Below are 22417 nucleotides of genomic sequence, written 5' to 3'. Positions count from 1 at the left end.
TTCCAGTTCTTATCCCACAATGGGATCCACATGCAGATCATTGCCCTCCAAAAGGCTCATGGCATGAAATCACACCATTGAACACAGGAGTGAGACCCCAGCCTTGCAGGGACACTCCTGCAGGCAGACCACAAGCAAACACAGGAGGCTCTGCAAACCTGTTGCTTGTATACTTGCAGGACACATCTTGTTCAATATCTGTCTGTGAGGATTTTCCCTAAAGACCTAACAGGTAAAATAAGAAGGATGAAAAAGAAGGAAAGTTCTCCTAATACCTCCTCCTACATGCTCAAGGTGCACTTCAAACCACAGCATGAACCTATGCCTGTCCTGAGAGGATCTCAGAGAGACATTGCTCAATCACATGTGCCTGGGGGAAATAAATAATAGAAAAGAGCAAAGAGAAGCGAGCCCATCCAGTGCCCTCAGCCTGTCCTATTGGGACTAAGGAAATCTAAAGTCACCCTTCTCTTTTTAAGGCCATCTCATTGTCCCGTTGCGCCTCTGAATACAAAGATATTGCCTTGTGCGGAACAAGTCCGATATTTTTCCTCTGAATTTTGTAACTCTAGGAGTGGAGTTAGATTTGGAGCTGACCTCACTTGAGAAAACACATCTTAACTTTGTGCTTTCTGCACTTCAGAAAGCTCCACAGCGTGACCTCCCTTCCACTGATGCTAACGGGAGCCTTTCCACTGACCCCACAGATCTTGGCTAGTGACTGTATCAGTAGGAACCCTGATAACCCAGACACACCATGTTGGTCTCTCTCTCTCTTAGAAAAGCTTTTATTTTACTGGAGAAGAAAGGACAACATATACAGACTGGTCTTTTATGAATAAACTTATTCTCTACCCCTGGAATGAGTTATATTAAAGGATTTCTTAGGTACAATTAATCACAATGCATAGGGAAGAGAGTTTAAACCCAGTCCTGAAGAGGGTCCTGTTTGTCAACCTGCCATAGCACAAAGTACAAAACTGCATCATTAAGGGGCAGGGGAGGAACCATAATCTAATAATTCCAGTAACTGGAATAATAACTGTCCATTTCTATTGCACCATAAGGCACTAAGTGTGGCAGTCCCAAGCTCTTCACAGTCAGCACCTACTACAAGCTGGTGAGGTTTGAATAGGAGATCTTGGCTCAGAACTAAGAATTTGATGAATTATTTAATACCCCTCATAAAGTTGCAGTCTTCAATAACAGCACCACATTTTAGAACTCCTAAAAAGCAGTACAGCACAAACAAAACTCATCAAGCTAGCAAGAAAGTCTGAATAGATCCCTCTTGGTTTAGGGCTGACAAAGAGCAGGTAAATCATTATTTACTGAATCTTTTCAGTGCACATATATGTTGCAGGGGTGCCTGCATCACTCTGAGTCACAGCATTTATTATTTATAGTCCCAGAAGGACTCTCTATAAGAAATTATTCCTCTTGCAGTGCTTTTGAACCAAAAGTGCATTTCAGTTTGAGAGCACACAAAAAAAATTATGCCTGAACTAACAAAAAAAGTCTTTGTACTGACAAATACAAAAAGGACACAAAGGAAGCATTTGGTTTCTGGACACCAAGATTGGGACTTCACACAGGGAGGATGACATTTTGATTCTGTAGAAGCTAAAATTAAAACTCATGCCAAAAGGACGAGGACTTCAGCCAAATATTGAAAATTCCTAAGCAAGAATATACTTTGATATGGTAAAAGGTATTTTTCAGAAGAATATCTCAGAAGCCAAATTACCCTTTGCTCAAGTGCTTCAAGAATGACATGATCCCAGGCTTAAGAGATGTAGGATGCAAGTTTTACATAAATATTAGGTTTAAAAAGGTTGAAGTATGATCAAACATATTTTACACGCATGCACACACACACAGAGGTTACATGTCTTGACATCAACCAAATTCATAGATATTTATTCTCTTCTGCAGATGTAAGCATGTTTTATACATATAAAACATATACTTGCCTGCTATCTGAACTTGTCATATGCTAAACTACTCACTCTAATAAACTCCTCCATCCCTATTAGGAACCACCCTAGCAGCATTGCAGGGACACACTGGCCTGCTCCTGCAGCTGTATGCAGTGTGTGTGGGGAAGAAAGGTGTGGGAGAGTCACCTGCCAGTTCCCAAGGCAGGAAATGGCTTTGGTAGCTGTTCTGATTCAAGTTAGGTGCCACTTGTGCTCTTTCAAGTTCCTATTTGGCCATCAGTAATGACAGGTCAGCAGGGTGACAGAGATAAATCAATTCCCTCTACTACAGCTTTGCCAACTGTGCACCTGCAAATGTAATTAGTGCCAGTGAGTCTGCAAGGGAATTTGAGATAATTCATGCTCATAAAAGCAGTTTGGTAAGTCAATGATGTTCAGCAAGACTGACGTGAGAAACCAAGGGTAAAACATTGCCTGTGAGATCCCTGGGTACAGCCTCACCCTGGTGCTGCCCACAGTTGCTATTTGTTCACTGGTTTTGCCCAGGCAGCAGGAAGATCATCTGCCCTCTCTCAGATGACACTTCAATATTCAGCCACAACCTCACCTGAAGACAGACATCTCCCATTTTACAGACAAAAAGACTGAGCCTGTCAATGGGATCTGGCTGGGATGCACCACACCAGCATCCATTAATATGAGAGCAGCTTCCTGTCAAAAAACTACCAACAATCAAAACCTCTTGTGTATTCCAATGTTGTACTCATGGGCTCCAGGGCTCAAGACAGAAGCTGGGGCCTCTAAGACCACAGGTGACAGAGTAAACATGGTAAAGGACAGAGAGGAATATGTTACCAGCTCTGTCACTGTTGCTCTCAAAGAGCTGCTGGAGGAGTAGCCACAAGCCTGACACACTCTGTTCCCCACACACCTTCCCTTCCGTCTCATCTTCTATTCCCACTGCACTTGCTGTGCAGAAAGTCCAGGGGCCTCCTGCATAGCTAGGAAACCCCTCCTGGACCCACAACTTAGCTTCAAGTTGGAGGCCATGTCAGAGTTACTTGTCCTGGGAATTTTGAGGGAAAAGGAAGAGAGCCTCTTCTCCTGTCTATTGAGACAAACAGGGTAGTCATAACCAGCAAGTCTCACAGATGTCTTAGGAAATTAAGATGTTAATATCACACCAAAATACACCTATTGAAAGAAAAAACACCCCTGAATGTGAACATAATAGGGGTGCCAAGTTATGGAAGAGACATAATAGAAATACAGAACACCAACAGGCACTTAGATCTATAGGGGTGAACAGGTAACAACTGTGTGGAAGTATTCAAAGGACAGGGCTTAAGATGTCCAAGAATTTAACTGCCTTCACTGGACTATGCACCTGCTTTGCAAGTGGGCTGCAGCTGTTCCAGAACTGATGAGGACATCTTGGTTCACAAGGAGGATTACAGGAGGGCTTCGAGGCTCGAGGCCCAGGACTTTGATGGTCTTCATGGGTGCCTTCCAACTCAGAATATTCTATGATAGGACTGCTGCCTGAAGCTGCCTTTGTTTTAACCTTCTACTTTTTCTATGTTCAGAGACTTTGTACTTTCTTAAAAATCTTGAGAATCCAAACCTACAAACCAAAGTCCTAGTACTTCATGGAAAGAACTCCTCAAGGAAGCAGTAACAGCATCTACAGTCTGGATCAAAACAGCAGTTTCGATCCAAGCTGGAGCATGTGCTTCAATTAGCCAGTCTCTGACAAATGCCTGCAAGTAGCTAGAACAGCAGCATGACAGGAAAATAGTTCAGAGCCAAGCTAAAGGAGAATCTAAATCAAATCAGGGGAAATAAAAAGGTTTACTGCCATTTTGAGTCCCATAATTGCAAACTGATTGTTTTGCCTCCAACGCCCCCTTCAGCCACACCTGTACAACACATCCTCCTCATGTCTTAAAGGATGCAGCCAGCATACAGCCCAACCCTACTCCTAGGTCAGCAGTGTAATATAACAACAGGTAGGAGCACAGTATCACAGGATACTCTCCCTGTAGTGTAACCTGTTAGATTGATGCTAAGGGAGCACAAACATCCATGTTTTGAGTGGGGGGCATATCCCAGGGTGCTGACAGTCACATGAAATTTTAGAACAAAGCATTAGGTCTCACAAATCATAAAATAACCTAGACAGGAGGTAAAAAAAAATCAAAGCTGTGTTTCCTGACACCATAAGCCATACAAATGAAAAATATCTGCTGGCCAATTAAAAAAATATCCTAACAACTGGGTTTTGATAAAAATCTCAGTCTGATTTCCCCCAGGGAAAAGAACCTTGTCCCTCATCTGATTACAGTATCTTCAGAAGGCCCAGAAGAGAAGTATCAACACATGGCTGTAGGCCAGGCATTTACTGTTGCTCTGAGGGCTACTCCTGCTACTGACAGGAGGGAGAAGAAAGCAAATGAATCATCTTTCTCAGCTTCAACATGAACCGCTGCACACAACAGGGGAAGTGTGATGAATACACTGAATTAATTGTAAAAGCCCATTTCAACTCCTCCAGGTGTCATATGCAACCATTTACAGTTCAATACCTAAGAAGAGCCTCTTCATGCCCTCAGCACCTTGAAAATTCATGGAAAGACTATTGAATTTAGGCATATTTATCAAGGGCACAGCAGCAAGAGGAAGAAGTCCAAGCTTGACATGATGGGAAATTTTTGTATTAGACTTGCTGTTGTATTTATCTGAATAGTAATAAAAACCAAGGTGGTTAATTTTTGCCCCATTTTTTTCCACCAATAAATCAAAGTATTATTTCTCTACAATGAAAAGTGGGTCTCCTTGTGACCCATTTCTGTGGAGTTTTTAACAGCCCCATAAATAAACAATATGACATTCAATACACACAAGAAGGTGAAAGTTTCAGAGAAAAAGCAGGAAGTATCTGTTGAAAGAGGAACACCTGCAAAACTACTGACACAGTTGCTGTTCACCTGTGGCCCTTCCATGATGGGAGATTCCTTACCCAACCCTGCCACAGCAGCTCATTTCTGTTCCCTTCCTTCCTACCAGCAATATCTGCTGCCTCTGTTGCATCAAATGCTGAGTCAAGTCTTTGGCAATGAGAATCTCTTCAAGTAACTGAAGCGTAACCTGACTGTTACTGAGAGAGAAGCAACATCAGCCCAATAAAGCAACTGCTGTTCAAGGCAGCTCCAGTTAAAAACATCTGCCCTCATTCATTTTGTACAGCTCTGGATCCATGTGCTGGTATTTGCAAAGCCAAGAATAGAGTGGTCTTTCAGATACTTTACAGAGTATTTCAAGACATCAAGGGCTCTCCAGACAGCTTCCTACATCAGGATGTGCTTTTCCATCCCTAGGCTTCTGCTAGCATTGATGCAGCCATCCCCAGAGAAGCCACCAAGCACAGGGAGGGCTGGAGCAGGGCTGAACCCTCTCAGTAGCAAAGCATTCCCAAGATGAGCCACAGTAAGGACGTAAGGGCTGCCACACCCTGCAGCCTCAAAGAGGAAGGTCTGGTGACCTTGAAGCCAAGACTAAAATATACAAATGTATTGGCCATAGGCAGTGAATCCTATCCTAAGTGTGGAGAGAGAGGTCAGAGATAGAGGACATTTAGAACCTTCCTGCCTTGGCTCATCCTGCTTCACCCCTTCTGTGGCAGAATGATGTGCTTTTAATCTAACCTGGAGGCTGACAGAAACAATCTGCTGAGGTAGCCAACCCTTCCTTCCAGGCAAAGGGATTAAAGCTACAGCACAAAAAGCTTCTCTTGCAACTATGAAGACCCAAATCTGCACCTGTGTTACTGCAGCAAGTACGTAAAATGAGAAAACACCGAAGTCAGGGACTGAAGACTGACTAGGAAACAACCATCATGCTGAGTGACCTATAGTTACACAAAATAACCACCATTTCTTTACCATCAAGGTGATGAACCAAACTAAACCCCAAAATACACTGAAATAAAACCCCTCTTTTAATATACTTAATGTTTAAAAATAAGCATGCACACAAGAGTCCTGTGTTCCAGGGGGACAATACATGCACATAAATTAAGCAAGGATTACAGAACTTTGTGTATAATATAACCTTGTGACCTCTGTGCTAAGTGTATATATATATTTATATATAATACATATGTATGACTATTCCAAAATTAATATAAAAGATTACAATTAAGACAGAGACTATGTACTTCTTCTATGTTTATACCCACATTAAAAGATGATTAATCAATGATTTTATAAATCCAAAGAAGTTAATTTCAATGAGCTGCTGGCTTCCTAGCTTTAGCTTTATACTTTGACACAACCATAACAGAGTCAGAAGCCGAGATGCTGCAAAGCCTTATATAAATGTCTGTGGAACTGTCCCAGGCAACCTTACAGGAGAAGAGAAGGTGAGACCAACTCCAATCTTCATTTTCTATTAACTCTCAGGTCTCTACATGAACATGAATAACAACCTAAGTAGTAAAGAACAAACAGCCAGAAGCAAGGAGCAGAGGTAAGAACAAATCATTAAAAAGTGATAAGCACCAAGGGTCCTAACTTAGCTAAAGGCAGTAAAAATGCAGACACACAGAAAAAACCACATCATGCCTCCTCAAAATGAATCTGGTCGTATAGTTTTAGTGCTGAGTAAGTGAACTGCCTCAGTGCAACACACCAGTGTCTGCTAGAAAGGGCAGTATTTCATCTGTGTGCTTAGAGGTCTGATAGCCTATTTTCCCAGGTGTGTCTCTCCCTCCTTCTAAAGGAGAAAATTACACAGCAAATTAATCTTTGTGAACCTTTTTATTTTTCACTGCTCCTCCTCTTCCCTCCCGCCACTCCTCCTAGCCGTTGTGAAAGGTAAGCAGGAATATGCTGAAATTAAAATTGAAATAAATGACAACAGCAGGAACAGCCTGAGTCTGGTTTGGCTCACAAAAGCGAGTTTATGATATGGTCGAGTCAGTGCAAAAAAAGAGGTCATGAAAGTGCTGTCACACACCTTTCTGGAGAGAGCTTTTTGTCCACATATCCACAGATGAAAGCCTCATCTGCTCAGGGAAACTAATTTTCCAGTGCAAAGGGATTTCAATTCACAATCCACCACCATCCCACTCAATTTACATTACATGTGGCCAGCTGGGAGAGGGGAAAACAACAGCAAACTAAGACACGAAGCAATTCACGAATCACTCATTTCCAATGCATCAAAGGCGTAGCAGTGAGCGTCTGTGTCATGGACTGTGGTCACTCTGTAACTACATCTGACTGCCTGCTTGCCAGAAGCACATGCAAAACCCCACCACATCCAGGGAACCACTGACTGCACAGGGGGACTGCAGTCCCTACACACAAACTCAGAAGGGTTTTTTTTCCCTGGGAGAGAGGAAGGGACAGAGGCAGTTGATTTCAAATTCTTTCAAGGCATTTCCAAGGTATGTTACATTGACTGTGCTTAAGTATTTCATTGGTCACCTGTGATTCAAAAGTCACATACAGCTTAAAACTGCAGATGAGTCTCTGAGCTTAAAGAAACCAAGGTCTAAACTCTCAGCTGAGTACCACTCCTAGAACAAAACATTCACATTAGTACACCAGTGAAGAGAACTGAACTGCCAATAGTGTTATTCAGTGAAGAGTATACAAAATTGATCCCTAAAATAGAATGGGTGAATTTTTAGTACCAGAAGATATTTAAAACTCACAGCATAGCTTTGAGAAGAATGTAGCAGAAACATCCCATTCTGGTTTAGAAGCTCTGAGAAGGGAGAGCAAAGATTACTTTTCAGTGTAAGCTATAAGACTTCACAAGAAGGATCTTTAAAAGCTTGTATGGTTTACTATCAGAGAACATAACTAGTGCATAAGAAAGATCTGTGTGCAAGCCCTCTTCACACATAGAGCATAACCAGGAAACCCATAACAATTTCTTGATGTCATTAAAGCATGGTCCTAATACACAACTCTGAGCTGATGAAAGAGTTAGTTCTCTGAAACAGAAGCAGCCTATGCCAAATTTACACAACAAGGACTTCCAGTCAAGGACTCAAATCCCATAATTCAGCTGCTCTTTGCTTCTTGAGCAGCAAAGCAGCCAGCAGATCAGACTTTAGAGACATCTCTCCCTGCTAATTACATGGTAACAGTTTAAAACAGAGATTGTATCACACCCACTGTCTCTCGAGAGCAAAAACACATGTATAATCAAATTGTTAAGGTAAAACAGTAAAAAATATGGAAAGGCAATTAACACCATATACAAAGAAATCTTTGCAACTGAAAACACATGATCTGTTTTCACTGAGAATAGCATTTTCTCAGCTGAACTTTGGCAAGTAAGCTGTGTGGTACAAAAGCCATTATTTCAGAAATACGAGAAACCCCTTTTGGTATCAAACAAACTCTTATTCCTCTCATCTTTAATCCCAAGCCACCTCCACACTAGAACCAAGAAATCCTTATTTAATATCAAAATGAGCCCTTGTCCCCTTTTTATACATATGTGGCCTTCAGAACATCTAGCAGCTGAAGAAGGGGCTCCTGGATGCAACTGAGCAGAGAAGTCCAGCTGCCAGTGAGTACCTAGATCTCTGCTGCAGTTTTATAAGGCAGAGTCAAAGGCCAGAGGAGAGGAGAACACTTGCATTGTGTTTTGAAAGGAAAAGGTGAAACATTTTACAGTGGAAAAGGGAAACATCAGTTGGTTTGGATGTGAGAATTGTGCAGCACAGCCTCTCACAGGTATGACAAAGCAAGCTTTGGAGCACAAGATGGTCAAAAGGCAATGAAAGCTGGAGGCAGGATGGCAAAAGTTTGTGAAACTTTTCAGCTGACATTGGAAAAAGCTTGAAGAGATGAAGGGGCAAATTACTGAGCTCTTTGCTTACATGGCAGTTGTAAGGAAAACTTCCAGGTTAATTCCGAATAGCCAACTATACTTAAACTCAGGTGTGTCTCTTCTCACACCTAAACAAAACAACCCAAAAGAATTAAGAAGACCTAGGAATAAAATAAAGGGAAGGAAGAGAAGAAACAAGTAGGAGGGGAATAGACAAAAAAAGACACACTTGGACAAAGGATGTACAACAGAAGAAGGTGCAACCTTCAAAGACTGCTCTAGGGAAAAAAAAAAAGACCAGACAGGAAGATTATCTTTTTTATCTGTATTTATCAATAAAACACCAAGAAATTTCCAGTCATGACCTCGAGACCTCATTGCACTGTATGAAGTAAACAAAATCACTTAAAACACAGGAGAAGATTGTGGGAATGTTGGTGCCAGCCGCCATGCTGTTGGATCAGCTAGTGGTAATTCAGTGAAACTGATGCTGTAAAATCAGTGCATCAGGAAAACTCAGCCTCCATCCCTCTTTTAGAGTCTCAAGGATGCAAGAGGGATGACATCTAATTCAGTACCAAAAAAAAAAAACAAATAAAAACATTTCCATCTGTACACAAAAATGATATATCACCTCCCAGTTAGAAAACTAGCTCAAATCCATGAGGAAAGACATAGATGACTTCACACTACCAGGAATATGTGGACAGCCACCAGAGCAGAGAATACACTGCATCCTCAGAAAGCACACATGACATCAAATAAAAAGAAGCAAGAAACATGGCAGGAAAATGAACTACAGGGGAGGAAAGAAAACAGAGCCAAAAAGAGTACTTCTACTAAAGGACAACCAGAAAAAGAACCAGATAGAGAAAAAATCATAGAATCATAAAGTACGCTAAGGGAAGGGACCCATCAGGATCGAGTCCAACTCCTGGTCCCATGTGGAACATCTCAAGAATCACCATATGTCCCAGAGCATTGTCCAAATGCTTCTTGAACTCTGTCAGGCTTGGTACTGTGACCACTTCCCCCTGGAGCCTCTTCCAGTGTTCAGCCACTGTTTGGGTGAAAAACTTTTTCCTGATATCCAAACTAAACACTCTCTGACTCAGCTTCCTGCCATTTCCTTGAGTCCTGTCAGTGGTCATGAGAGTGAAGAGATCAGGACCTGCCCCTCCTTTCCCCTCCTGAGATGCTGAAGACCACAGTGAGGTCTCCCCTCAGTCTCCTCCAGGCTGAACAAACCCAGTAACCTCAGCCACTCCTCACCAGGCTTCCCCTCCAGACCCTTCACATTCTTGTTGCCCTCCTCTGGACACTCTCTAATAGTTAAATGTCTTCTTTACATTGTGGCTCCCAAAACTGCCCCCAGCACTGGAGGTGAGGCCACCCCAGTGCAGAGCAGAGCAGAGCAGAGCAGGGCAATCTCCTCCCAGGTGGTGATGCTGTCCCTGATGCACCCCAGGAAGTCACTGGCCTTCCTGGCTGAGTTGGGAATTATTGAAAATTTCTACATATTTCCCTGTTTGTGAGGGAGGAAAAGTCCTGCACTCCCACATAACATCCCAGTCCCTTCTAGTGCTTCCACCTTGTAAGCTGAGGGGCTGTGGTGCTGTATTGCCTGCTACAAACAAGGCTCTCTGCTCATGGTTAGCAGACATGGGCAGAGGGTGAAAAGTGAAGAGAAGTGGAGGGATGGATGCACTGTAAGGTAGCAAACAATCAGCATCTCTATTACATCAGTTCACACTGTTGTGTGACAGTAACACAGAACAGTTAAACCTGCACTACCCTCAGACTGCTCTTCAAGGGGACAGGAAAAGGCTCATCTTCTTATCCCACTTCAAGCCACTAAAACAAGTCAGATCTCCTTTCACAGAATGAGCTTTGCTTACCCCACACAGCGTGGTGCCAGATATATACACCCAATGGAAGCAATGCTTCTGCTTAGATTTAAGGATGTGCTTAACTCCTGGCTGGATCTGCACTTTCAAACATATCTCCTTGTGGGCCAAGGATTTGCATTCTTACACATCTTTAAGCTTTCCATGACATGACATTTATCATTCTGACTGTGATAAAGGGTGGCAACACCCTGCTCGTTTATCTTGCTCTCAATACACTGCAGAAAACAAAAATACAGATTTTTTTACTACAAGGTGGAGGAGGCTGATATCACTCTCCCTCTCAGATAATTTAACTATAGCATAACATCATCAGGTTTAAATCAGAAGAAGGAAGAAAAGGCTTGAAGAAGCAAAAAAAAAAAAAAAAAAAAAAAGTGAGGGAAGCAAGATTTACTACAAAAGAAACAAACAAAAAAGTCTGTTTACAGATCAATCTGAAAAGAACATCTCTATTAAACGTCATTTCAGAAGAATTGATAAGATTGACAAGAATAAATCCACGTGCAGCTCCAGGTATTTGAGCCTGAATGTGGAAAATACACATTATTCTGAGTTTATGAAAGGCTTAGTTTTTGTACACACTTTCTTGGTTCATTTTAGACATAGCACAAGATTTTAAACAAACAGACTTGGGTGCTCACTGATTTTTAAAGACAACAGCGCCCTACTTTTTAACATGTTTCTGAATTATATATGGGCTGTGTACTCCTCCAGACAAAGGAACTCAGAAAAATTATGTTCTGCCTCTATCCAGGTGCTTCAAATAATCTCCACCCTCCCACCTCTTCATCCCATGAAGTAAAGATGAAGACTGCATGACGTCAGTCACGCTGCAGACCTGTTCAGATGCTGCCTCTACCTGAAACTACACAATCCATGTGTTGAAATTCTCATCTCAATTACCAGAAGCTGAAATTTTTCCTACAGTGGGCTAGGCAGGTCCTGAGAGGGTGCTGACTGGAACACATCCTCCACAAGCCAGCATTATGCCAGACTGCATCCAGCTCCTCTCACAAGTTTCTCCTGATGGGATTGCTCTCCCTCCTGCCTTTCTCTTTGATGCCTGGCTAAGTGATTTTGGCTGCACCTGTGGTCTGCAATACATTTAACAAACAGCCCAGTGTGCTCCTGACCTGGCTGCTCCAGAGCCACGTGCCTGTGGCAGTGCTGCCTAGAGCATTAAGCCCACTGCATGTGCTTGAGCGCACATGGCCCATTTTGGACCCGCTTCATTACCCTTTCCTCAGCAAGCCTGCCTGCAGTTAATTTAATGCATTTAAGGACTGAAGACCAGCCTTGCCACCCTGCAGGGCTATCAAACATGTTACAGGCAGAGGATTTGGCCATATTCCATCTATGGGGTCTCTTTCAAAGTCCATTTCTGCTGAAAATAGCCGAGCTGGTGCTTGAGCAGTATGAGAACAGTGCTCCATCCAACACAGATCACCACCACCATGGAGAGCTGCTGCATCTTTACACTGACCCTTGCATATCCAATCCCTCCCTCTACAGGAGTGGGATCATTTCCAAGTCTCCTTATCTGATACTTTAAAAGTATGGAAGAAGACTGGAGTACACAACAGTGGTCCCCACATTTAGGTTCTGCAGGCCTGGTCAGCTTAATATGCTCTCTCTCTTGACTGCCACAGAAGGGCACTCGCAGTCCCCAGTCCAGGAAGGAGCATCAAGGACTCACAGGAGTGATCAGAGGCAAGTAAATGCTTTCCAGCTTCTTCCTCAGCAAGAGTCCTCTGAGGACAGTCATCTTGACATCCAGATTCCCATGGAAGAAAGCTTTTGCCTTTTCAAGAGTGACTTCCAACTTTGAGGCCCAGTATAACCAGGACAGCTTTGAGAGAGAAGGGGGTGAGTCTGTGTTCAGAGCCACACCTGGATGTGCCTTTGCAGGGCAATCCCACCTCTGCCTACAAACAGGCTTCCTCCCAACCCACTCAGAAATACCTGTACTATGCTTTCTACCAGTACCATATAAACTAAAAACCTTTAAAGTTCAAACATAAGTCACTTATTTTCTGATCTAGCCAATTGAAAAATGATGAATGACAACAGGTTGTGAAATTTATCTTGTCACCAGCCTATAATTGCTACTTGGAGCTTCAAATTATGGCAGAAAAAAATGAAGAACAAAACTGAAGGGCTTATGGCTTATTTGGATTCTGGTTTACAAAGTGTAGATCATTATCTTTGTCAGTGTGTGAGGAAATGCAATTGCACTGTGGATCTCTACATCAAAAACCATCTACTTTAATTAATTGAGAATTATATCACCAAGAAAAGAATTACTGTAGTTATTTCAGAGTTGCTTATTGCTTTTATACATGTGATCTGTCTGCAAAGGTTAATATGAATTTGCCAAAAATCTAAGTTCATTTTACTACAGAATTATTATGGTATTAGGATTTAGGATTAGCATACCATGACTATTAGGATTCTTAATGGTATCGTAAAAAATACAAAAATATTTTGAGGTCTTCCTAAAAAGGGACTGGATAAGGACTGAGGAGTAAAGGAGGAAGAAAAGGCTGCAATTTAAGTAGGTGTGAGATTGTCTACAGATGGAGAGTTAAGGATAGAGAACGACTAAGGAGCCCAGTGTCAAAGAAAGAAATAAAATCAACAACAAACTATAGGCAGATTTCCAAGACCTTACAAGTAAAATTACAGTAGTTTAGGTGCACTTGGTTTAAAGTTCACTCATTCACATTTCTTCACTTAAAAAGTCACCCATAAATACCAGAAATAAAAGCTCACCAATCAAAAGCAATCAAAGCTACATTTTAAAAGCTAGCTCTGCCCCTCTGTTCTTCCCCCCAGGCTTCCAACTTCCCATCTCAGGACTGTCAGTAGCTGTCAGCAGATCATATGAGAAATTCATCTGAACATACAACATAACTTGACAGGCAATACATCAGAAAACCTAGATGTGACAACAGCAAATTCCACCAGATGGTCCTGGATCATATCTATCTATTAAAAAAATTCTGACAGAAAAAAAATTCTAACCACCCATAAGCAGAGCTTCTGAGGAATAGAAAAAAAAAATCTGGTATATGCACTGTTTCACCCTTTACCCTAACCATGCCAGAAAAGGAGATACACAACAGCTCCAGCTTGTCCTCAACAGTTTGTCCTCTCATTAATATCTATATGTATATTTCATCCTCCTCTCCAAAGAAAAGACTTCTAAATAAAGATGCCTCTCCCTTAAAGGCAGTATGTACTACATACATTGCTGCTTTTCAATTGAGAAAATTCTGTCAATGACTCTGGAGCTTGGTCTTGCTCCAGCCCCAGCCTGGTCTCCAGGAACACCAAAACCATGTGGTTAGCCCTGGGAGTAGCTGCAAACTTGAAGCACATTCAAGACTCCCTGTTTGCCACCTTTCCCATCTCCCTGTTGCTCTGGCAGGCAGCAGATTCTGTTTGGGTCCAGGCTGCCTACAAACCTCATCAGCCTCTGCAGCAACTCATTTAGGAGAGACCTTGGATTGCCTTGTCCACTGTCGGTCACACAGTCAAACACTGACTATCCAAACCTACCCTCAATCCAGGTAAAACTGCCTTTGATATATGTGGAGTACAAATCACATTCCAGCATGCACAGCCTGCTCCAGCCTCAGGCCCACAGAAAACAGTGCTGTGGCAGGCATAGGGTCAGGGTCAGGACACTGTGCCACCCTCTGAGAAATGAGCACAGTCCCATGGCAGGAAACTCCAGGTTCAGAAGCAGCTCCATGGCTATTTCACTGATGCTGTCACTGTTCTTCAGGTGAGCACCACCAGCCTGGCCGCAGCAGCAGCTCAGCTGTGACAAAAGTGACAGGCCTGTGAAATGTAAATCAAACTGGAGCAGGCTGTCGCTGCTCGAGTGAGACCCTCAGGAACACCATTCCTTGCTCCTGTTCCGCCCCTGCCTTCTACAGCTGTGTGCAGATACATGTTTTGCTCTGTGAGATGGAAGTTGTGTGTAACTGCAAAGAACTACCACATGTCCTTGTCCTCCCAATTACCCATGCTTGGGACTAAAAGGTATTTAGTCAAATATATTTTTAATTGGTAAAGCAAACGGACATGAATCTGAATGCACAGTGGGAAGGAAGACAGTGAAGGATGTGGTGTTACTTTATCATTGTTTAATAGGGCAAGATGGTGCTCCAAGTCCTTTGGAAATCTGACAGTTACTTTGAATACAAAGCTGTGACTGTGGTAGAAAACAGATCTACTCCCTGTCAGTGCACAAGCTGCACTCCACAGCTCAGAGCTGAGGTAATCTCTCTTCAGGCCAGTGTGGCACAATCAGTTTCCACCAAGAAACCAGACTGATCCTTTAACCAAGGAGTAGTTCTGTATATCACACAAACCTTTTTTCCTTCCCCTAAGGCAGCTCCTTCCATTACAGACTCTCCTTTGCTGTTAATCAAAGTGCACCCGTTTCCTGAGTGAGAAACACCTGAGTGTGGGATTACTCCAGTGTGCTGTTTATTGTCTCCATCCAATCCATTTTACAATTATCACCTTCAGCACAGAGAGAAAGCTACTTTTACATCATAGCCCTGAGAAAAAAAAGCTTATGAAAAAGCCAATTCTGCCCTCCTCCTTGAACTTCAACAAGGAATGTATGATTTTTCACTGTGCCTTTGTCATTTTGACATAAAAGAAAAAGTCAGTGACATTTTCAAGTTTTGTTGTTGTGCACCAGTGGGGTTTCAAATACTGCAGAAGAACATAATTACATTTATAGACACTTTTGACTGGAACTTAAATGTTGCAACAGCTATAATAGTCTCTTAGAGATAAGAAAAATAGGCATTTAGCTCAAAATGTACGTTCTGATTAAACTGAAAATGGACACCATCTTTTTACTGGACTGCTTTTTGGCATCTAAAAGTTTTTTCTATAAATACTAGACTATGATTTTTCAAACCATCAACTTCCTACAGAGAGAAAAATACACATCTTACTATTTAACTGTTCTCAGCTGAAATACTGTAAAAGAGAAGGCATAGCATGTATTTAATAAAATTAATGGAAAGTCACTTCCTCCCATTCTGATATTTAATTATATCTCATTAGAAAAGCAAAAAATAGTGCAAATCAAAGTCCATGAATCAGCTGTTTACTTTATTTATTTATAGGCATTTATATAGTGCTCATCACCATAGCAACCAGGAACCTTTTCTTCTTCTTGTTCAAAGGAAAAGTTGTAATTTCAAAATGTGATCCTTTGATGTCACAGTGCAAATAGGTACTTAGGTCCTTTGCAGCAAACACTTTAGGCAGGTGCCTGAAGTACACCAACCAAGTCAAGGTGCAATGAAAGAGACAGAAACAGAGAAAGGAAAAATAAAAGGAAAGGAACCTTGAAACAAGTGAGAAAAGGGGAAAGAGGGAAAGAGTAAAGGGCTTTCTTATGAAAATCCACAATGCATGGTGTCCCACAATAAGCAATGACCACCCCCGTACTTTTTACGTGTAATAACAAGTGTCTGGTTCATGGAGAACAGTCCAATTAATGAAGACCAATCAGCAAGTTCCAAATTTATGCTGAGGGCACTGGTGAATATTCTTAAGCAAGGATTTCTAAAAGGATAGTAGCTTAAAAATGAGGCTGCAGAGGGCTGTCTCCCTTTTGAGAGCAGAGAAGTCAGGAGCTTCGCTTTGACTCCTACTCTATTCTGATCCCCCAGCAATTAGGCATTACCAAATTCCCACAGAATTAATAGACCCTTTTAAAAATGCCATCTGCTCACAAAACATCAAAGAAATGTGTAAATTAGAACACTGCTCCTGCATATACCATTATAGAATGAATTACTAGGTATGTCCTGCAATTGCAGTTTCCTCATGATACTGCTAGGAACTTCTTTTCAGACTCCCAAAAGAGACTGAAATTGGTTTTACGCTATTTCATCTGGCTCCTTCCCACCATTGTATAGATGATACACATACATGAACAACATAGTATTTCAGATTCTTTTTAAAGGTAATGAATTTCTAATTGGGACAGAAAGGAAAAAAAAATATATCTTCGGCCTGTCGTCATTTTGTTATGTAAGAGACATTATCATGAAGATTTCCTCAAGACACTGGTATGTGAAGTTATTATCTTCAACTCTGCATTTAGCTTGATCCTAACTTCCTCATAAACCAATACTGTCCAAAGCAGTTAAATAAGGAGTGTTCAGTTGTTACTAAACTAAACACATAAATCTTTACTCAAGACTGGTGGTTATTTTGTAGTCTTTTTTTATATTGTATTCTAAATAGGGCAGAAGCTGCATGTATGACAGCAGGAAAAGTGACAAGTTCCTTATCTGGAAAAGCACCAGCAGGCACTGTTATCAGAGCAGACCAGCTCTTTTAAAGTGGATTGATGAAGCTATTTTTAAAAACACCTAATAACATCACAGAGGAGACTCTGATCTCTGCAAAGGTGAGCCGCACAGCTCGATACTCCTGGGAGGCAGCTAATGAAACTGAAGCTTGTCATACACAGACTGCGTCCAGTAATTGGCTTTGAACACTCCCAGCTGAGCCTCCCCCGTGCCGAGCTCAATGCTCGCTCACAGTTTGTGCCAAACGCAGGCCAAGCCGGGCGCCTGTCCGGCACCACCAGGTGTGAGTGGCCCTCTCTCCCCTGCCCTGCCAGCAGGCAGAACCTGCACACTTGGAAGGCAAAGAAAGAAACCTGCTTTCTTCCAGCCCCTCACACCTACCAGCTGGCTTCCAGGACAGGGAGAGACGGTTGCGTGGGAAAGGTGGCAGAGTGGTGTCGAGCAGGTGGTGTGCTGATGGAGAAGGGAACACGTTCTACCACAGAAGGTGAAGGAAAGGGGGGAAACCTAACCTTTTAGAAGGAGGAGGATCCCATATCATGTCTTCATCTAGCACAGCAGAACCACCAACAAATGGTAACCTCTGGGAACCCAGGAAATTCCTCTGGCTGCCCTGGAGGACTCGAGCCCCTGCCCAGGGGGCTCAGAGACCTTGGCACAGAGCCCAAGACCCCTGTGCCTTTGATTTAGCCCTTGGAAAAAACAATTACAACCTTATATGAAGAATTACAAGCAATGAAATTTAAGTAGAATGATAGTGAATTTATCACAGGGTGAAAAATAGGTTTTTGAGGTTTTTAGAATGGGGGTTCAGGGGACAAGATGGGAGGAATTGGGACGTGTCCTGTCTTTCTCCTTCTTGGCCTCCATGTGCTGTGATGGTGGCACTTTTAGATTGGTTTAGAGTAGAAGCTCACTGTCTAACATAGATGACAGGTATTGGAAAGTAATTGTAACTATTGTCCACGTAGTTTTTAGTATAAAAAGATAAGACAGCCCGGGGGGCGGGCAGAGTGCCTCTGACTGTCTTGCTGAGTGGACCTCGGCAGGACAGGAGAAAGAATTTTATAGATAAGATACAATAAACAACCTTGAGACCGAGAACTGAAGAGCTCTGACTCCTTCTTTGAGGGCCAGGCTGGGAGAAGAGACTCTCTAACATATCTTGGGGTCACTCTGACCAGCTGAGACCCTGAGACTAACCCTCAGTCAGTGCTCTGTGCCAAAGGTGCAAAGTCCCTTAGGGACAGCTGCTGGCTTCCCCAGGAAGGCAGCCAGCAAGAGACGGGAGCATCACTCATCTTCCCCAAAACTCCACTGACCCTTCCTAGCCCGCTCTTCCCTGGCCTTTGTGGACCCACAGATCTACTCTACCTCTCAATGTAAACTTCAACACTGAATTCTGCAACCACCCTGGAACACAACCTAAGAAAATACTGTCCCACAGTGTGAGATTTTTGCCCTTTTGAAGAAATTTTATCTGCATAGCTGAGAATCTGTGATCTGGTTCTGGCTCTGTGGTTAAATGCTCTCCTTTGCGCCACCTTCTTTTTCATGATTCTTCCTGCCTCCCACTACTTCCTAGAAAAATCCACTCCCTCATAGCCTAGATACACCCTGACTGGAAAAGCCATTTTAAATAGAAAGCAGTTTCTTCTGCTGAGAAAAGTCATCTATGGCTCTGATCATTTGACAGTTTTATTTGTGGAAGATCTCTCTAGGTCCCTATGTTTTAAAACACCTCCTAAAGACCTTACTATGTTAGAGCACAGGCCAGACACATTAAAAACTCTGGGGAGCAGCAACTGAATGTGGGTTAATGTCATAGGGAACCATTTAAACCCACAGCACTTATGGAACACTTTAAAGCAACAACTTTTAAAAGAAAGGGGGTGAGAAAAAGGGGCATGAGAATATTCAATTTCCAGATGATTGAAGCAAACCTCAGTAAGTTCACAATGAGATGCAACTGAGGAGATTGGAAATTTAGCTGGAAAGAGATTTCCATATAGTCAATCCATTTTTCACATTGCTGAATAGAGAGTGGGCTCTAAGTAACTAGTTCCAAAACATTACCCAGGCATCTAGAGTGCATGTTCATGGCACATTTCACAAGTGTTGGAAGCTGAACTCCAGCTTTGATGACAGCTAATTAAAACACAAAAGTGAGACTCCAAGTAAAACTGCCACCTTGCAATCATAAACCGTTCAAAATGCACTCTGGCAGAAAAGCAGACTGCAAGGCAGCTTTCCTGTATCTAGTTCACACATTTGGTATCTGCCGCGGTTTTGAAAATGACATTGCAAAATAAACACCCTGTCTTACAGCTGATGCGTTTAGCATAAGTCAGATTTGTTTCAGGGAGAACGTCCTTGCAGAGAATAAGAGCTCTTCTGGTTCCCAGCTAAGTCAAGGCTGGAGCTAACAAGCCAATCAATCAGTTCAAGCGTTTTGAGATTGCTCTTAAAAGGAGCCGCTTCTGTTTTATTACCAAAGTCAGCAGTCACCGTTTAACAGTCAGCATTTGTCAATAGTTACCCAACTATGGCACTGGTGTGAAAACACTGATACGTTCCCTTGGCTTGAGCAGTTGTTCAGATACAGTCCTCATTCTCATCACCAGAGGAGAGTGTGCCTCTCAATTTATTTATTTTTCTAAACATGAAGCCTTTATCTTCATAGCCCATTTAAACACCGGGTTAATTGAGGGGGACTGGAAGGGAGCAAGGGGACCCAGCAGACACACAGAGCCCACCTTTGGAACATGCGTGTGCAATGCATCCAGAGCTGACACAGCCAAGAGAAACTTTTCCACCATGCTTAGTCAGCACGCAATAATTAAAAAGGTGCAGGGTGTGATAAACCCAGCATCCGTAACCACTGGGGCCAAACTCGCAAATTCATTGCTAAGCTTTCAAAGCCCAAGACAGCTGTCGGGGGGCTACGGGGTGTCCCAAGGCACTCAGCCATCAAGGAAAACTGTCAGGAGAGCATAATTACATCTTCACCTTCCCCAGTAGGCTTTAAACCTGCAGCGCCTTTGACCTCTGGGGAGGTTATCAGAGTTGGGATTGAACAGCTGCCTGCTCCGCTCACCCTCACCGCGGGCTGCCCTGCCGGCCCGGAGCGCTCTCGCTGCCCGCCTGTGCAGAGGTGCCCACGGCCGCGGCGCCAGCCCCGCTCCGGGAGGGCTCATCTCATCCGCCTCCCCGCCGCGGGGTCGCCGCCGACCACGAGGAACATGGCCCCGCTCCCCCCACTTCCTCATCACCCCCTCTCTCTCATTCCCACCCTTCGGGAAGAAGGCGACAGCGGCCACCGCCACCCCCCACGAACCGCCCCCTGCGGGAGCCCGGGCCGGCCCCCGCCCCGCGCCGCCTCACCTGCCGCCCGCGGCAGCGACCGCCCCTCGGCTCGGCCCGGCCCGGCCCCGCCGCCCCGGCCGCCTCCTCGCTCACGGAGTCCCCGCCCGGCGGCGGGCGGGAACGGGGCGGGCGGGCCTGGCTGGCGGCGGCCGCGCATGCCCAGTGCGGGCCAAGGGCATTGTGGAGGCTGCAGTTCGCGGGGCCCTGAGGGCTGGCGTCCTGCTTGGGCGCTCAGCGCACACCCTGTTCCCGCTCCTGTCCCCGCGGTCAGCGCACACCCTGCCCCGGCCCTGCTCGGGGCTGTTCCGCGCACACCCTGCACCCGGTGCCAGCTCCCACCCCTGCTCCCACCCCTGCTCCCACCGCAGCCCGGCGGGTTCCCTTCCCGGCTCTCTTCCCGGCCCGCGCAGCCCTTGCCTCCTCGGCTGATCGTTTTCCTGGAACCCTCTGCTTTTCCCAGCCCTCTGCGTTGCCCACCTGCAGCTCCTTATCTTTCTCCCAAATCTCCTTCAGCCTCCACAGAATCATTGAATCATCAAGGCTGGGAGAGACCTTTCAGATCATTCAGTCCAAGCGTCCACCCAGCACTACCGCTGTCACCCCTAAACCACTTCACCCAGCGCCAGGTCCAAGTGTCTCTTGAACTCCTCCAGAGACGGTGATTTCAACACACCCCTGGGCAACCTGTTCCAATGCCTGACCACCCTAACAGGGAAGAATTTGTTTCTAATAGCTTATATGACTGTCCCCTATCCCAGCTTAAGGCCATTTCCTTTACTCCTCTCATGCTAGGCATGGCAGATGAGACCTGCCCCCACCTCACTGCAACCTCCCTTCAGGTGGTTGTAGAGGGCAATGAAGTCTCCCCTGAGCCTCTTCTTACGCTGTACCTCCCATCACCTCCCCACACTGTCCTAGCCCTGTCCCTCTGGCTCCCTTTCTCACCCTCTGCTCCCCCTGCCTCACAGGCTTCTTCCTTGCTGCTCACACTCCTTGCCCTCTTCCACTCAGAAAGAGGTGGTAAAGCAGAGGGCAGCCATCCTTAAGATAAGTACACACCTCGAAATCCACCAGGAAAATCTGACAGATCTCAGGCACCTGCGTCTTTAGTGGAAGAAGGTTCCTTCCCGCCAGGGAAATTGTGACAGTGCTGGCAGGTAACATTCACATGGTGGTGTTTTCTCTGGTCAGGCTTCACCAGAGCAACCCAGAGACCATTACAGCTTGAAAAAACCTCCAAGATCATGCGGAGCCTGCAACAAGAGGCACCTGAGCAGGTGGGCACGTGTGTGTAACAGCACCTCTGCTCACAGCCTCTCCCAAAGTCACTGGGGCTTTTGTCATCCACTTCACTGAGGCTCATGGGAGCTCCCATTTCCAAACCATACAGAGCTCTCACTCAACAGGAAGGACAGATAGAGGTTTGGCAGCATCTTTCACATTAGCTGATGTTTGTATGTATACCTAAATGCTCCCAGAGTGACAGAACTGCTAAACATGCATGTGGGAATTTAATAAAAAAGTTTAACCATTGAAAAGTTTGCTCCTGAAAAGCTGATAATCATTTGGGGAAAATCAAATCTAAAAGCTTAGTGCTCCTTCCTCTAGCCTCTTTTTTCTGCCTTGCAGATTTTGTAGCTAATAATCTGAAGAAATAACTTGTGTTACAAGAGATACACACAAGAACTGAGGGTTTTCAGAAATGCTTGTTGCTACTTAAAATTTAATTTTGTTACAGTCTCTGTGAATTCTAGTGTTGAGCTCCCGTGGACTGACAAGGCAAATGTCAGGCTTCTGAGATTTGTTTTTCAGCTTGTCAAGAACTACTACACTAATGAGCTCCATTGCAAGAGATACCATCTACTCTGCTTCTCATTAAGTTCCTTAGTTATAGTCCTGTCTTGAATAGACTTCAGAATGCTGGACCCACATCCCTTTAACTAGAGCAACAGTACCAAATAATCATTATCATCATAATTTTCATTATTTCATT

General features: G+C 44.0%; 1 protein-coding gene across 1 annotated transcript in view; it reads right to left on the bottom strand.

The window, feature by feature from the left end:
• POMGNT2 (protein O-linked mannose N-acetylglucosaminyltransferase 2 (beta 1,4-)) overlaps window positions 1-20528 on the bottom strand; it is a 31864-nt gene extending 11336 nt beyond the window's left edge. The window contains exon 1 of the mRNA XM_036378658.2: window positions 20443-20528. The gene's annotated coding sequence lies outside the window, so the exon portion shown is untranslated. The remainder of the gene's footprint in view (window positions 1-20442) is intronic.
• Between the last annotated feature and the right edge of the window lie 1889 nt (window positions 20529-22417).

Source organism: Molothrus ater, chromosome 1 (assembly GCF_012460135.2).
Source record: "Molothrus ater isolate BHLD 08-10-18 breed brown headed cowbird chromosome 1, BPBGC_Mater_1.1, whole genome shotgun sequence".
In the NCBI taxonomy this organism is placed as follows: Eukaryota; Metazoa; Chordata; class Aves; order Passeriformes; family Icteridae; genus Molothrus; species Molothrus ater.
This window is presented reverse-complemented; position numbering and strand designations above follow the sequence as displayed.